Source organism: Papio anubis, chromosome X (genome assembly GCF_008728515.1).
Source record: "Papio anubis isolate 15944 chromosome X, Panubis1.0, whole genome shotgun sequence".
In the NCBI taxonomy this organism is placed as follows: Eukaryota; Metazoa; Chordata; class Mammalia; order Primates; family Cercopithecidae; genus Papio; species Papio anubis.
This window is the reverse complement of record NC_044996.1, coordinates 5,595,143-5,608,699: the sequence shown is the minus strand read 5'-3', so window position 1 is coordinate 5,608,699 and position 13,557 is coordinate 5,595,143. Positions and strand designations below refer to the sequence as shown.

At 44.9% G+C, this 13,557-nt stretch overlaps 1 long non-coding RNA gene across 1 annotated transcript; it reads right to left on the bottom strand.

The window, feature by feature from the left end:
• Nucleotides 1–85: 85 nt before the first annotated feature.
• On the bottom strand, nt 86–12,851 carry LOC103880937. The gene is made up of 4 exons (XR_642254.4): nt 12,330–12,851; nt 11,656–11,812; nt 10,906–11,114; nt 86–682 (listed from the first exon to the last, which is right to left on the bottom strand). It is a non-coding gene; the product is annotated as an uncharacterized LOC103880937 (long non-coding RNA).
• Nucleotides 12,852–13,557: the final 706 nt, after the last annotated feature.

Here is a 13,557-nt window from a genome sequence, read left to right as displayed (position 1 = left end):
TTCTTTCTTTCTTTTTTTTTTTTTTTTTTCGGTTTCTGCTTTCTTTAACACTGTTCTGCCTACAAAGCCAACCTCGTCTGCTTGGTTCATTGTAACACTCATTTTATTTTACAGAATGTAGTGTTGCTCAATTCTAGCATCGCCAATAAAAGCCAGTTTGATCTTTAAATCATATTTGCTGTTATTATTTTCTTGGCAGATTCTGGTGGTTTTGGGGGACCCAAAAGACACAGCTGATGTCCCTGGAGACCCCTTGACAAATGCAGGGGAGATGCCGCTGACAGCTTCGGAGGCCCCTCTTACCCTCACAGAGGCACAAGGGTTGTCAGTTCCTCTCGGGTCACATTTTTGCATTGATTCCCCTGATCCTTTTGGCTCTTGATTCCAGGATTCATTTGTCCTGTGAGAGAGAACATGACCTGGGGGTTTGTGGGGGCTGACAAGTCACTGACAAGACGTGTAGTTTTAAAGGTAACTGATGGAGGGAGCAGATGATCACAGGCAGTGTGTGACTCTGGTTTTTGGAAATTTGCAGGGATCTGGGTTCTCCAGTTTCTTTTGCTTGTATGCTTCGGTAGGAGAGATTCACTGGTTACGTTAGTCAAGAGAAGCTCAGAGTCATAGCCAGGACTGACTGGTGGCTCCAGTTTGGGCACTCAGGAGCGATTGGAGCACTCGCCACCTAAAAATAAGATATCTGTATTAGGATCAGCTGGTCATGAAACAAGTTAAATACCATGTCACCGCCAGCCTCAAGACAGCATCCATGCAGCAACAGGGAGGACTCTGTGCAGCTGCTGACACTTTCTGTTGTATGTGGATGAATAAGACAAACAGGCTGGTTAGTTAGAATGGGTAGATTCCTCATCTGGCTCATTCTTTGGTCTGTTCAATTTCAGTTGGTTTAGCTCATGGGAAGCCTGCCTAAGGGGCTGTTTTCAGAGCCCCCAGCCAACCTGAGATTCTAGTACCAGAGTATCTGGAAAGGCTGACCTAACTGGAAATGGAGGGGAGCTGATGGCAAGTTTTTCCAGCACGCCTTCCATAGCGTAATTCTTGTGCCTGGCAGACAGCCTAATATCCAGTTGTCCAACCGACCGGTGATCACGTGGCCCCTCATATGGGAAACTTGTTTACTCTGGCAGATGTCCTTGTGCTTCTTGTCTGATCTGTGTCCAGCTTATGCCTGCCTGTGACCACCATTCGGGCGCTTGGAGTTTGAAATTCTCTCCATCCCCCAGCATCCCAGATAAAGTCTGACCTTGGTTGCCATTTGATGTTCAGGTGAAAGGCACAACTTCAAATCACCTCCACAACACAAAATAAATTCAAAGACTTGTTACTTACTGATCCTGGGAAGAGAGAGTTCAAAGAGTTGGGAGGACAGTTCTCCATTCCCTGATCATGTGAGGCAGGAACGAAGAGCCAAATAATCAGGCAGGTAGAGAGAGAGAGAGGAGAGAGAGAGAGAGAACATATAAATATACAGGAATAGGGAATGGGTCAGGTAGGTTCACAGTCAAAAGTCTGAATGGTCCTTTCAAAGAAAAGGATTTTGAAGGAAAAGCGGGGAGAGATGCCTCTAAAGTTTTAACTCTGCCCACAGGCTTGAGCCAGTTGAGTGTACTGTTCTACTTCAACTTCCTAGGCAGCAACCTCCGCTCTGCCATTCCCATTACAAGGGCATACTCCAAACTATGGGTATTATCCTCCTGACAGTCATAAGAGTAGTCTCCCTGGTTCACTGCATCCTCTCAAAAAGGCTTATTAATCTCCATGCAGCCATCTGCTGAATGCTATATGGTCTGTCTGCAGCTGGAATGATGAAAGCTCCAAGAAACACATGGTAACAAGGACACTGTAACATATGAATGGCATGTTAACTCCATAAACCCAAAACTGATGGTGACTAACTGTAGCATTCATGTCCTACGATTTGGTCATGACCCAAAGGAAAGGAGACTGTGAAACAAAATTAATGGGAGGTCATTGTGCCAGGCTAGCTTCCTGAACTAGGCCCCGGAAGATCATAAAACCAGAATGGGGTCACTCATGCTAAGTGTCATGAAATGAAACTGAACTTTCACGGGGGCCAGTTAAAAAATTTCAGAAGATGCCAATCAATATGACTCAGCATAATCAAGAGATGCGCTCTGCTTGAACCCTAAATGGAAAGGAACTTGGAAATGAGCAATCTGCTCTTTGCTTGCTGTTTCTGCTTTCTTCAGCACTTTTCTGTGTAGAAAGGCAAACTCCTCTGCACAGATCATTAGAATACCCATTCTAAATGAGTGAGGTTGCAGGTCCGAGGGTCTGACCTTGTGGGCCTATTTCTGGTCCTCTGCTTCCTCACTGTGGAACCAGGGTCATGGCTCAATCCCACCATTGCAAAGGTTAGCTCATTACAGAGATGGGCTCATTCCTACCAACCACCCAAGGGAGGCTTGCACACAGAAAATGACACAGACCAGCAGAGCACTTAGCACAGCAGCTGCCTGGCACCCAGTAAACCCTGAACCAAGCAGGGTGAAGGGCACCTGGTGTGGCAGATGCCTGAGTGTGTGAAAAAGAGGAGTGCAGTGGCTGACAAAGAAGAAAGGAAGGCCTGAGACATCTGAGGAGTTGATGTCCATGCAATCAACAAGTTCTGAGCCATGATTCAGCATATACTCATGTCCTGGGGACATAATTCCTCTTCTGGCTGCTTTCTGGAAGGTAATACAGAAAAGAAAATGGGAACGATCATAGGTTCAAGAGAGATTTGCAGCTACTAAATAGGTAACTGCAGGCTGTTTCAAACCGTGAAAACAACTGTGTGGGCAAGACTGTGTTTCAAATAGCCATGTAGAGGGCTGCCCTGCATGTCTAAGCTGTGGCAGAAGAATTTGCAATGTGGCTTCAGCCCTCCTTAGAAACATGCACCTGAAAGGTTGAGGACAAGCAAAGTGGGGGCATCCACAGTGTCCAGGCGGAGGACTCTCCTCTCAGAGCTCTGAGTTGTGGGGATGGATACAGGCAGGGTGAGCCTGGAGAATGTCTTGGAAGACTCCCCCAGGGCCGACTCCCACAGACACATGTATTGATCCTGGGTCTGGTTCAATAGCCCTGGCTGTCGTCCCAGGCAGGACTAGAACAAGTTCCACCATGCCTGCACAGGTCTGAGATGTGAGATGATTTACCCGTGATGGCAGATTTTCAGGAGAAAAAGAAAATAAATGCATTAACCAATGTGCATGTGGATCATAAGACATATATAGGTTTAGAAATGTTAAAATACGGGGGGAAGTTAAAACTTAGACACACAGTAAACAAAGCTACTTCCTATTCACCACATCATTTGGGCCAGGCATTTTACATGCGGGTGACCTCAGGTATAAACTCACAACAATGCTCTTACTTTGTACTATTACATGTCCATTTTACAAATGAAGAATCGAGGCACACAGAAGGCACATGATTGACTCAGCTTATAACCAGCAGCAGTCACATTTCACAGAGCCCTGCCCTCGCCCTGGCCTCGCTGTGTTCCCCATGACCAGGGGAGGGCTGCTCTCATCAACAGTTACCCAATGCCCGATGCCCCATGCCACATGGCTGAGACCTGCAAGGAAGCCAGTGAGAGACTGTCACTGGATCTGGCCCACCTGGCCTCTCCTCAACCCCATTAGGACACCACCCTTTCTGAAATTCAGATGAGGGCTCTGCTGGAGACGTTGGGTTTAGAACAGAGTGAGTGATGGAGAAGCTTCCACTTGTACACGGATGATGCAGGTCCCTTCCGCCCTCCAGAGGCTGCACTCCTGTCCCGGCGTGGGGCCTGCACCCCCATAAACTTGCCCTGACTCCTCCCCATCTCTCCCTGCTGACTGGGTGGCCCAATGATCTCCTGTGGACCAACTCCAATAGGTCAAAAAGGAAAATATATGAACAAATATTACTAAGGTTAGTAATTGTGTGCAGCCTTCTTCATAACTGCAGTCATATGAAATACTGTGACCAGAAGCTAAGTCATCCTAAGACATCTATGAAAAACCTTGACAGATCACACTGCATATAGTTTCACCCAAGGAGCCAAGATCATGAGAAATTTTTTCTTTCACAAATGAAGATTTAAAAAAGGACATCTCTTCATTTATTGAGCAAGTGTCAATGTTTATACATGCGTGCACAGTGCTTGCACACAGAGTTAACAATGGGATAATGTACGTTTGTGGAGTCAAATCTGAAAAACGCATAAAACAAATTAGAACTCTCTCAAAGTCTCCACACAATTTATACCTCCAGTATTGGAAATAATGCAAAGAAAGGAATAGCATAGTGAGTGGTTAAAAATAATGCTGACACTTCAACATCATGAAAATACACAAACAGGAAAAAGAAGCTAGAAAATTCTGAGAAAAGAGGCACTACAGGTGAAGATATAGGCAATTGCATGGAGATAGTCCTTAAGAGCTGGCTGAATTTCACAGTTGCTAACTATATGTTGAAGTTTTGCGTCACATGTGCCTGCTGTTTTTTCTTTTAGAACATGTGTATCCTCAAAGGATATCTCACATTCATTTTCTATTTGGCACTGATCTTTTAGAAATTCTATGATACACGAAATGAGCATTCCTTATTAACCCTCCCTATTTTCTGCTTAGGGGTATTGATCATTTCGAAATTAGATGTCAGAGATATTGACATTATGGGCTTTCAGCATTTGGCATTATGGCCTACGGAGTCGGGTCTTTTGGGATTCTGATCCAAACCCACTAGGTTTATGCACTGCTTTTGTTCGTGTCTCTTAATCCTCTCTCCCTCTGCTTAATGAGTGCACAGATCATAAATGTAGAGCTCTTTAATTTTCACCCATGAACATCCTTGGAGAGCCCATCACTCACCACACAAAAAACATCTGCCATGAGAATTTCCCCTCATTTCCCTCCCAGTCTCTGTCTCCCAAGGTAGCCACTATCCTGACTTCAGTGCCGTAGAGTAGTATTGCCTCTTTTGATCTCCACCTAAATGGAATTATGGAACTGATATTCTCTGCATTGGCTACTTTTTAGGTTCGTGGTCTTCTTCCACGTTATGGATGTAGCCATAGCTTTTTCACGCTCAGGGCTGTATAGTATTCCTTTGTATGAGCTCCAACGTATTTCCCCATGCTCATGGTGATGAACATGGGGGTTGTTTCTAGCACGCTCCTAAGGGTGTTCTTATACACATCTTCTGTTGAATGAATGTGTGCCTTTCCACTAGTACATACCTCTGAGAGGACATTCTGAGGGGCTTAAAGTGTATGGGTGTTCAGCATTAGTTCATACATTTGGGTCTCTTTTAGTCTCTAGCAGACCTATGGCCCACAATGCCCTCCGGCATCCCACCGTCCTTTTCCATTGTATTGACTTGTTGCAGCTGACTGATCAGTGGACCTACAGCATGTCTCCCCACTACTCATTTGTCTGTCTGCTGCCTCATTGTGTCATTTAACTCTTGCTCCTTTCCATGGATTCTGATTATCGGGCTTTAGGTCCATATCTAGATTTGAGGTAGGTCTCACTCTTTTCTGATGAAAATACTTCATTGTTGGTTTCCTGTCTCCTACTGCATCCTAGCATGAGGCACATGATTTCTGGTTGTTTCACTCTTGAGCTTATTGACACTGACAGGTGGGTTCAGGTGATGACAGTCTCATTCCTCTCTTGTAGGATGCCTCATTGACCTTGAACCAAAGCGTTTCATTCATCCTACAGCAAGTGTCTCACTGGGAGTTGCAGATATTGGGTTTGGTTTGGTTTTGGTTTTTTTCTGAAACATAGCCTTTACCATCCTCAGCTGCAATGTTTCAGTGAGGAAGACCTCTCCCTCAACTACCGTAACTATTGTGAATTTTTGAAATACAAAGGAAGGGCAGAAAAAAGCTTAATGATTTCCAGTGGATTGCCGATAGTCACCAAGTAAGGAGTGGTTGCACTTCTTCCTTTTTTTTTTTTTTTTTTTTTTTGAGATGGAGTCTTGCTCTGTCCCCCAGGATGGAGTGCAACGGCACAATCTTGGCTCACTGCAACTTCTGCCTCCTGGGTTCAAGCAATTCTCCTGCCTCAGCCTCTCAAGTAGCTGGGATTTCAGGCACCCACCACCACACCCGGCTAATTTTTGTATTTTCAGTAGTAGTGGGGTTTCACCATGTTGGGCAGGCTTCTCTCAAACTCCTGACCTCAGGCAATTCACGTGCCTCTGCCTCCAAAAGTGCTGGGAATGCAGGCATGAGCGACCGTGCCTGGCTCGTACTTCTAATGACATCCAAGTGTCATTTTAAAATAAACTTTTAGATTTCAGAACAGTGTTAGATTTACAGAATTATTGCAAACATGATACAGAGAATTTCCATACACTTCACGTTTAGTTTCCCTATTATTAACATCTTACATTAGCATCTATATTTGTCCCCATTAATGAATCAATACTGATACATTGTTATTAAGTCCATACTTTATTCAAGTATCCTCAGTTATACCGAATGTTCTTGTGCTGTTTCAAGATCCCATCGATGATACTTCATGACATTTGGTAATCCTGTGTCCTTCATCTTGTCTTCGTAGTGAGAGTTTCTGAGGTTTTTCTTGTTTCTGATGACCTTAACAGCATTGAGGAGTATTGATTAGGTCTTCTGCATAAAGTCCATCCAGTGGGATTTGTCTTATCTCTTTTCTCATGATTAGCATTGGAGGTATGAGCTCTCAGAGGAAGATCTCAGATGTAAAACCCCATTCTCATTACATTATGTCAAAGGAAATTACCAGAAATATGACTTCTCATGATTGATGTTAGCTTTGGTATGCACTTCTTCTGTAAAGCGACACTAATCAAGAAAATATGGGTATTGGTGGAGGAATAGACACACATCGATGGAACAAAATAAAACCCCAAAATAGACCCACACAAATATTGTCAACTGATTTTTGACAAAAGTGCACAGGCTGTCATATCAATAAATTGTAGTTTTTTCAACAAATGGCACCTGACAAAATGAATGCCAATACACAATGAAATGAACCTAAGGAGAACCTCACACCTTTCACAAAGAAGTAACTCAAAATAGGTCATAAACCCAAATATAAAATACACGATTTTAAAACTTCTGGAAGAAGACACAATGGAACATGCACATGACCTTGATGTTGGAGATGGGTGTTTAGATACAACATCACAAACGTGGCCCATAGAACACAAAACGGAAAAGGTGCACTTTCTGGAAAAAAAAAATTGCTCTGCAAAAGACACTATTAAGAAAAAGAAAAGGCAAGCTACAGACTATGAGAAAATATTTGCAAGGCATACATCTGACAGAAGACTCATATCTAAAATCTTTACAGAAAGCTTAAAATTAAACAATAACAAGTGTCTAAAATCTACAGAGAATGCTTAAAAGGAAGTAATTTAAAAAATAGCTGAGGGGACTGTACCCTGCAGAGCCAAATGGGCAGAGATGCCCAAGGTCTTGGGAGCCCACCTCTTGCATCAGTGTGGTCTGATTGCTAGACATAACGTCAATGGAGATTATTTTTGAAGCTTTAAGATTTAATGACTGCCCTGTTGGGTTTCAAACTTGCCTGTAGCCCTTTTGTTTTGGCCAATTTCTCCCATTTGGAACGGGAGCATTTACTCAATGCCTATACCTTCATTGTATCTTGAAAGGAACTAACTTGTTTGTTGTCGTACAGGCTCATAGGCAGAAGTGACTTGCCTTGTCTCAGATGAGACTTTCGACTTGGACTTTTGAGTTAATGCTGGAATGAGGTAAGACTCTGGGGGACTGTTGTGAAGGCTTGGTTGTGTAAGAACATGTAAGAAAAGACATGAGATTTGGGAGGGGCCAGGGGTGGAATGATATGGTTTGGCTCCATGTCCCCACTCAAATCCCATGTCAAATTATAGTTCTCAGTGTTGGAGGAGAGGCCTGGTGGGAGGTGAGTGGATCATGATGGGGCAGGGGGAACTTCCTCCTTGCTGTTCTCAAGGAGTTGATTGAGTTCTCACAAGATGTGGTTGTTTAAAAGTGTGAAACTATCCCCTCTTTGCTATCTCTCTCTCTCTCCTACTCCAACTGAAGCTGTGCCTGCTTCCCTAACCCTAACCCTAACCCTTCCACCTTTCATCATGATTGTAAGTTTCTTGAGGTCTCCACAACCATACTCCCTGTACAGCCTGCAGAATTGTGACTCAACTAAGCCTCTTTTCTTGGTAAATTACACAGTCTCGGGTAGTTCTTTATAGCAATGTGACAACAGAATAATTATCTATCTATCTATCTATCTATTTATCTATCTATCTATCCCCACAGACCAACTAATTATATAGATGAAGGTTGGTGGGAAGTAGCTTTCTCACTGTTGAGGTAGATACTTACAGATAAACAAAGGAAGGAGACTAAAAGCTCCTTGTGGTATTAGAGTAGTGTCGTGGACATCAGGAAATACTCATGTTCAACTTCATAAACATACAGAGGGTGCATACATAAACACTAATAAGCAGGTAAATAAACACTCATATATTTCTTTGTTCTGTAAATGAGAGAGCAAGAAGCAACATCTCCCAAGGAATGATGAGCATTCCTAGCACGAACATCTAGGATTCTAATACTTTTTCTCAATACAAGGAAGCAGAAATACTTGGAAAATGGATTCTTCTGTGACTGGAACAGAAGATATAAAAATGATAATCATTGTAATTACTCAATGAAAATGCAAAGATGAAGAGCAGTACGATTTCTCTACACACCTAATACAATGAATAACATTCAAAGACCTGAAAATACCAGACTCTGGAGAGGATGTGGAAGTCTCATTCATTGCTGGGAAAGAAGAAAACTGTTACATTGCACGGCAGGACCTTTTGATTGTTTCTTACATAGGGAAACATAAAATTACCATTAGACTCAGCAATCCTACTCCTAGATTTCGTTTAAATTGAAAATGTAGGTTCCCATAGACAAAACTGTGTGCACAAACATATATAACAGCTTATTCAAAATCAACAACCAAGACTTCCTTCAAGGGGTGAAGGGATAAAAGAAGTGGTACATCCATCACCTGAAAGTTTATTCAAAGCTCAAGTCACCCTCAAATGTTCTGGAACAGACACTTTTGGAGGCCAATTCTAACAAATAGTCAGGGAAAATTATCATCAACTTATCTCAACTCTTCCAAAGCAGCCAAAAAGATGAGCAATTATCCACTTCATTCTTCTGGGCTAGGACTCCTGGATTCAAAAAACAGATAAAGATGCATCCTCAGCTCACATGAAAAGAACACGTGAGTGAATTGTTCACTGATAACATAGCAAATGTCCTAAATATGTAATCGCATATTCAAGAGAACAGTGGACTAAATGCATAAGCAACCTGTATGTCAGGAATAAAAATATTATTTCACGTTAGAAAAAGTTGCAATTGTAATTCCCTACATACAAGATAGAGAAAAAGTTCCGTCGTGTAAACGGGTACAGAAAAGACTTTGAACGAAATTCTATGTGATTTCAAATTAACAACTTTCAGCAAACTAACATGAAAAGGAACTTCCATTTCATAAAATCGGCAGGAAGCATACTTAAATCTCAAAAGTTAGAAGCATTCTCATTCACAGCAGGGACAATCATCGACACAGACTATCACCTTGGCCTTCCATAGGTACAGAGGATACGAAAATAAAAACGAACCAAAATTATGGACATGAAAAATATACATGAGGTATAAAGATTGAAAACAAATAGTATTTTGACAATATAATTATCAAGAGAATTCAGGGGAACAGACACACGAAGTGTTCAAATGAATAAGAGACTTCAGAAAACATCATATAAAGGATGACAACAGCAAAACAAGAGGACTGTCACACAAAAACAACTTAGTGTCTAAAATAGAAAATATACCATTTGCAAGAGCATTGAAATCCAAAATATAAATTAAAAGAAGCCTAACCAAAATGACCTTTATGGAGGCAACCATACGGGTTTACTGGTAGATTCAGGGAAAAAAATCCAAAATTAATGGAGTAACATGCCACATTCATTGATGGAGAACAGAATATGGTAAAGATGTAAATCCTGCTTAAGTTATATACAAAGTGCCTTTCTCGTAGCTGCCTAAGTGAAAGTCAAGCTCAGGCTGTTGTGCCCTGCTCCCAAAATCAATCGTGGAAAAATATAGAAAGATAAGAGAAAAAAAAATTTGAAGAAAACAGAGAAAACTCCGGGGATGATTGAAGACAGTGTTGAACTGGTATTCATGTTTGGGGTGGGGGAAGGCAAAGGGATATTGAGGAGGTGTGTAGTCTGTATAGACAGCATATTATGGGATGGGTAGAAGGAAAGATATTAAAATCTACCCGACATCCCCACATCATCGCACAATCTGAGGCAGCACCTCAAAACATGATGCCAGTGGCCCTAGGATAATACCAGGACATCAGGAAATTTGAACTGAGTGAGAATTTTTGACTCCAGAGTTTTGTCAATAACCACCTGGAACAAACCTAGTGGAAGAGGACAGGCCTTCCAAATATTATTTTCATGGAAAAAAAGAATGATCTAGAAGTAGAATAGTGTTTGTGAATCACACATACTATGAGGGGATAGTGTTTAATGAAATATGTATATGTGTGCGCGTGTGTGTGTATATATATATAGTCTACATATCTACATGTACCTATATCTAAAGATACATACATATAAATATACATATATGATATAAACATATACAAATGTATGTGTTTGTGTATATACACATAAATATAAACATAATCTACATACACCATATATAATGTACACATACAATTGCAAAGATTTAAAATCTATTTCTTACTATATGAATGAGGATTAAAATACGAAAATCACTAAATTGGACTATGAAATGATAGATACCTTCAAAACTCATGGCTTCCCCAAATCTCTTGCTGCCGTTCAGCCTCTTCAGTGTAAAAACAAAGCTTTCAGGACAAAAGCTTTGCAAAGTCTAGGTCTGGCTGGGGAGGAACCCCCGTGGGAAGGTGTGTGTCTTCTCCTAGAGGTCACTACAATCACAGTTACTGCAGCCCCCAGGGACCATCTGGCCTTAGACCCGCAGCCATTCTCTGCAAGGGGTGGAGCAGGGCAAATGCTCAGAGGTGACAGAAACAGAGCATCTCCCACCCATCACTTCATCAAAGAGCCAGGAGGAGGACCCTCCTGGGTAAAGACTAAGGGTTCTCTCACCCACATAGAGGGGCCACAGAATCCAGCTCAGCCCCTCCTGTCAGCCCTAGAAGACCCCGGCAGCCTTGCCCAAGGACTCCCTTCCTTCCACTGCCACCTCTGGGGACTCAGGTCAGAGCCTTGGTCGGATGGGAGCCAACACCATCGGCAGAAGATAGGGATCCAGGCTATGCGAGGAATCAAGGTCAGGACCCTGAGGGATGACTGAGGGCTCCCCAAACCCCACCTGCAGTCTCCCACTACCCCTACCCCCATCCTCCCCCACTACCACACCCCTCCCCCACCCCCACACCGCAGTCTCTCCCCCAGACCCTCACACCCCCACTACCCTCTCTGACCTCCACACCTCTTCCTACACCTACACCCCCAAATGTGTCCACTCCCCACCCGACCCCCGAAATCCCCTCTTCTGCCCCTCACCGTGACAGAATTCAGTCCCGCCCCTGCTGTCAACACAGGGAATCCCTTATCTTGGTGGCCGGATGTGATGCCAGTGACTTGCGCCTTGGGGATCACAGAGAAGTGAGGGTCTGGTTCTGATGGAGGCTTGAGATTGTTGGGGGGAAGCGGGCCCAGGCTGTGTGAGGAGGCAAGGTGAGAGACGCTGAGGGAGGACTGAGGATGCCCCCACCCCAGATAGAAGACCCCAAATAATCCAGCACCACCCCCATTGCCAGCCCTAAACCACCTGAGGGCGGACTTCTCAGGCTGGGCCACCTTTCACCACTCCTCCCCTTAAGCCCCAGGGGACTCTGGAGTCAGAGCTTGGTTTGACCAGGGCAGGGTTGGTTAGGAGAGGGCAGGGGCCAGGCTCTGCCAGGCCTCAAGGTCAGGATTCTGAGGGAGGGCTGAGGCCCCAGAGAGGGAAGCTCTGTCTTTGCCGTCAGCCCTGGGAAGCTCCGGGAATGGGGACCAGGCACATTGATGCCGTTGTCCACATCCTGGGCTGATGGAGGGAAGAGGCTTGGTATCATGAGCACCACCTCAGAGGAGTAGACGGAGGGCCCAGGTCCTGCCGGGAGAGCACGGAGGCCTTAAAGGACAATCACCACAGGACAGGGGGCCCACCCTGCCCCCATCTCAGGCTAAGGTACCTCCTCATTCCTCATGCCTCAGGAATCCGACGGATAGACTCAGGTCCGCAGAGGGGAGCTCTGACACAGCACTGCCAGGATCAAGGGGAGGAAAAAGAGGGAGGACCCAGGAGACCTTGGACTCCAGATCATTGGGGACCTCGGCCCTTGGAGATGCCACGCACGATGGCTGCATGTGGTACATCCCTGCCTATGCCTTGGAGATGACAAAGAGGAGAGGGCTTTGGTATGAGGAGTGGAGGCTCAGGTTAGCAGAGGGAGGAGTCTCAGGACCCTGAGGGAAGACTCAGCAGAGCTCCTTTCCCAGATGTAGGAAACCTGCCCTTCCTTCAGTCCTGGGGGGCCTCGGGCAGGACTGTGGGGAACAGACCTGGCCCCCACTTCCTGGTTAGGGATCCCAGGGAGATGGTGGCCTTGACCTACAAGACCCATCCAAAGTTCAGCAGGAGGGAAAGGGCCAGGCCCTGTCGGAAGTAAATCTGAATACCTATAGGACACCCAGACACAGGAGGCACTCCTGAAATATGCACCTTTTGTCAGTCTTGGGAATCCCATTCAGGGATGTCAGTGTAGCGCCCCTTCACTTCTGCCTCCCAGGCCTCAGAGAGGTGGGGGCCTCCCTCTGAGGGGTGTCCTCAGCTCAGCAGAGATAGCCACACCGGGTCAGCACAGGTTGGGTCCAGAGTCTGCCAGGAGTCAAGAGGAGGAAGGTTGGTGAGGACTGAAGGTAAGAAGGTACCTCCACACCTCGAAAAAGAAGGGAACTTGCAGAACCTGGCTTCCACTGTTCTCAGCCCCGGGTGGCCCCAGGCATAGGTACCATGTGGCATGCTCTCCTTTCTGCCACACGGCGGGAGGTGGGAGGTCTCAGGGAGGTGAACACCTTGGTATTAGTGGCACTTACAGTTCAACAGAGGAAGTCACATCTGGCCAGCAGAGGGAGGGGTCCCAGGATCAGCAGGACCCAAGGAGTGCCCCCTTCATGAGGACTGGAGGTACCCCTGGCCCAGAAGGAAGGGACCCCACAGATTATGGCTGCCACCTGTTTTTAGCTCTGGGGCAACCAGATCAGGAGTGTCCCTAATTGGCAATCTCACTTGTGCCACAGATAGGAAGTTGGGGAACCCTTGGGAGCATGGGGCGTTGGTGTAAAGGGGAGATGGCTGCTCATCTCAGGAGTTTGGGGGTTGAGGAAGGGCAGATGCCAGGAGGAGTAAAGATGAATAAC